Raw genomic sequence first — 4,407 nt, 5'->3', positions numbered from 1 at the left:
AAGTGGAAAAAATTTACTTGAAAAAAGACGTTAATGGTAATCTAGGCTTAATGATAAATGTGATGGCAAACTTTTCTATCGTCAAATTTCCTTGGTTATGCAGCAATTTACCTTCATCACCTGCAAACGGAGTGTATATATCTCGGTTGATTCTATACGCAAGAGCATGCTCTACATATGAACAATTTCTAAAACGAAGTAAATTATTGACAAGCAAGTAAATGAAATAAATAACAAGAATATGGGCAATCTCATTTGAAGTCAACATTTCATTAATTTATCAAATTGAAACAAATGCTGACTAATGTTTTTCGTGCTTTTTGTTGGTCCGTTATTTGTGCGTCGCGTTTGCGGAGGATTTTCCTGTTATTTCCAGTCGTGACAAGGAGAACATGGCAGATGTGACCGGTCGGCGGGGATGCTCATTCCTCTATGGCACCTGATTCCATCTCTGATGTTTCGGAGGTTCGTGTTTGCTCTGCTCCTTTATATTTTGTATTGTTTTATGGACTTTGATATTGAATCCTGTAAGTTAATATCTCCACATTCTCCTTGTGTAAAAGTGTGTCAAACTCCAAGGTCAATATTAAAAGGTCAAAATTGATTGTACACAAAAAGGTCTTGTCACAAAAAATGAAAGCTGTAGTCTTACCCAGTCATGGGCATGGGCAAGGTTGGTTTTGTGGAAAAATCTACAAACAGACAAGCGGACAGGTAAAATGCTATATACCCCAGAAACTTCGTTTTACAGGGGCAAAACACGGAAATTTCGTTTACGGGGGCATAAGTATATCATGTAAAGTAACAACTTTTTCATGATCATCATCTAATTTTTTTTTTCTATTGGTAAAAAACTCCTAAAATCACCATATGTATTTTTATGTACATGATAGAGCGGGAAAACGATACTACATGTGCCTTTTTTTGGAAAGATGGGAACTTATTATTTTTTTTTTCAGTAAATCATGTTTTATGCTACAATCCCTATTTTGTTAACACTAGCAAACGACAAAAGACATTTTACAGGTTTTGAGCTAACCACTTTTTGTTTTCCTTGTATCATACATAAAGGTCAGAGGCAATTTAAGTTAGTACATATTTTTACAAATTAAATTATCCCTTTTTTTTAAAGAAGTTTGAAACTTCATTCATTTAAAATCAAATATTTTTATACGATTTTTCTATGTTGGAACACTTTTTCGTGTCCGTTTTAAAAATATGGATAAAAACTTCAAACTTTTGAAAAATTATATTATCCAGGGTAAAATGAAAAAGATTCATTATTGATTAATAACGGAAACTTTTCTTTTCTGACACCATATTGTCAGCTAGAAATGACCCATACTACCCATTGTCCTCTGCTCTCTCCGCACACAGAGATTTGAGATTTGGTTTGGTACAAACGAACTGTCGCGGAAGTTTGGAAATACCCCTTTTTTAGAATTAAAATGGCAACTGTCAAATTAAACTTAATTACTGGTATAAAATTACTGGTATAAAATCTAATAAAAGTTTCTATGAATTCTCGTATCTTTGCTCTTATAGCCTTTGGGTTAGAACATTTTGATACTGTTTTCCTCTAGTGGAGATAAACAGTTTGTATCATTAATGCAAGGTTATACCCTTCCGCTTTTCAAGCGGGGGTAATAATAATAATAATTTCGGAACAGGTATTTAAAACGTTTTAAGCGAATTGAAAGAATGCCTGATATATTATTCAGTCAGAACTGAGTCCGATTTATAACACCCCCCCCCCCCTTATCCCCCTCCAAACAAAACTTTTAATCAAAACTTTTACCGATGACTCATTTTCAGTCTTATTAAATATAATTTACATGTCTTATAAAAACCCCCCAAAACTGTGTAAGGCATAATAAATAATATGAAGTCATTAAACACAGAAAGGGGGGGGGGTAACATTTAAATTTCAAGTATTCCTCTGTCATCAAGCAGGATGTAAATGAATATATCACAGAAAACAATCAATTTTAATGTACGCATGAATTAATTTAAAAAAATTACTGCTGATATTTTTTTTAAATCGGGATCGAAATCCCTCGCATTCTTATTTATTTGATGTAGTATCTTTATTGGCAAAATTGACCATAAGAGGGGGTCTCTCCTCTACATTATATAATCATAGTATGCTAAACTACTGTTCAAATAATTATGATAATAATATAAATAATAATTATCTTGACATAAGAGATTTTTTTTTAAATGTTCGTGCACCTTACATACCATATTCTAAAGAACTGACTTTTTTTTGGTGCCGAGGAAACGTTGATCTTTTCCATCATGACATTTTTTCACTAGATCTGATGTAAAGAATTTTTCTCAATTTATTTAAGAGAAATAGCTAAAAAAAATTATTAAACCCGTATAATCAATGCAATAAAAAGAAAGCAGATCTCAAAGAGAAAAGACTGTTTATAAATTCTTTTTCTCCCCGTTCCTCTGTTGGATTTAGTTCTAATCAACTAAAGCGGAGACACCTTCGTGGATGATTACATTGTAAGTAATAATGATAATAGATAAACTAAAAAAAACAAACAAAACAAATAATGACGTATTAATAAATCAACAACTTAATTTCTTAAATATATATTTACAGTGTAATATAAACTGTGTCCTAGCCAGTAAATTAAAATTTTCAGATTACGCTTACTACACGTTAAACGTATTCATGACGTCGCGTCAAATTCTTCGAAAAATCTCGACGTTCTGCTATAAAAGGTACTGTATTCAGCGTTATTTTTTCAATGCATACATTTAAGTCAGATATATAAATTATATATCATTTGATTTTAAAAATTCTAAGCTTTTTAAAATGTTTTGAGCGGAGAATGTATGACAGCCGGCATTTTTTGGCTAATACCGTACTTTGTTCTTAGTATTTTAATATACATGTGATTCATTTCTTCGACCATCATTCCAAACATTTTATAAATTATCAAATTATTTGATCATCATTCCAAGCAATGTATATATTACATAAAAGAAGGATTCACTATGCTACGAAAACATATCCAAAAACTTTATATTTACATGTTATATAAAAAATTTGTCCAAATTTTAACAAAACTTGTTTAAGATAAATTAAACATGTACTTTTTCATACATTGAATTAAACCTTTACATTTTTAGTCATTTTATAAGATCAAGCAGATCAATTTCAATCTGTTCAAGAATTCAAAATTAAAGATATTGTTTCTATTCAATTTCACTTTTGTAAGCTATAGAACAATATAAAATATATTATGTCAAAATTATTTTTTTAGCATATGATCGAGGAAATCTCGTGTTATATCTTTACCATTTTTAAGATTTTTGGCAAAGAACAAGTCTGATTTGACACCATATACCTTTCTCCCGTTCGGACTCGGACCAAGGAGCTGCATAGCGATGCGCCTGGCTTACTTGGAAGCTAAATGTGCATTAATCACAATTCTTCAAAAATACAAATTTGTGCCATCTGATAAGACAGAGGTGACCTTATTTCGTCGTTAAGATTATTAAAGCGAATTAATTTACCATATGTATTTATTATCGACACCGTTTGCATGATTATTTTACTTGAATTACATATCTTATACTATTTAAATTTAAAAATATTATACTTTTTTTTAAAACTAACAAAACTCATGAACAGTTAATTTTATTGTTCTTAGAGGTCTTTTAATTAATTATTTATTTTAGGTACCTTTGAAACTTGATGTAAGGGTCCTCCTGAAGCCGAAAAATGGACTATTTCTTAAAATGGAGAAACGCAATGAATTATGATGGAAATTATGCATCTACGAAGTTCCTTTAAAAATAATCAACTGTAGTTTGATATAGCTAATTGAAGTTTACTATTATAGTATCAAGGATTATGGTATATCAAGGATTTTATTATATAAATAATTAAGCTTCATTTTGTGAAATGAATGAGTGTATATTGCACATCAATATGATACTGTTGAAAAGTAAGTGATATATATAATTAGTTTATTTACAACAACTGTAACTATTTAATTGGAAATGTGGAAATTCATTATTTGTATCATCAGGATTAATTCGGGGAAAATTTAAATAATTTCCTTTCCATGTTGCTGATATACAGCCATATGATTTGTTGACTTGCTTGTTTATTACAGATATAAAATATTACCAAAATTTTATTTTATTGTTGTTTTGAAAGATTGGTATTGGTATTGATAATACATTAAAAAAATGTAGATGGCCTTTAAATAATAATGGACTTGTATGATGCATATTTATAATATTGAGAGTTATGATGGGAATTTTTTAAACTCAGCATAAATCTAAATTTTTCGATATCTTTGCTTAATGAGAGTACTCATTCTCAAAGCGGTTAATTACTCGCCAAACGTTATGGAAAATTGGAAGGGAATGCCTTCAGAT

At 30.0% G+C, this 4,407-nt stretch overlaps 1 long non-coding RNA gene across 1 annotated transcript; it reads left to right on the top strand.

The window, feature by feature from the left end:
- The first annotated feature begins 3,223 nt into the window (after nt 1-3,223).
- Nucleotides 3,224-4,163, top strand: LOC134261778 (uncharacterized). Its single transcript, XR_009990882.1, has 2 exons — nt 3,224-3,489; nt 3,700-4,163. It is a non-coding gene; the product is annotated as an uncharacterized LOC134261778 (long non-coding RNA).
- Nucleotides 4,164-4,407: the final 244 nt, after the last annotated feature.

Source organism: Saccostrea cucullata, unplaced genomic scaffold (genome assembly GCF_032062105.1).
Source record: "Saccostrea cucullata isolate Sc308-1 unplaced genomic scaffold, CSIRO_AGI_Scuc_v1 ctg11626, whole genome shotgun sequence".
In the NCBI taxonomy this organism is placed as follows: domain Eukaryota; kingdom Metazoa; phylum Mollusca; class Bivalvia; order Ostreida; family Ostreidae; genus Saccostrea; species Saccostrea cuccullata.
This window is presented reverse-complemented; position numbering and strand designations above follow the sequence as displayed.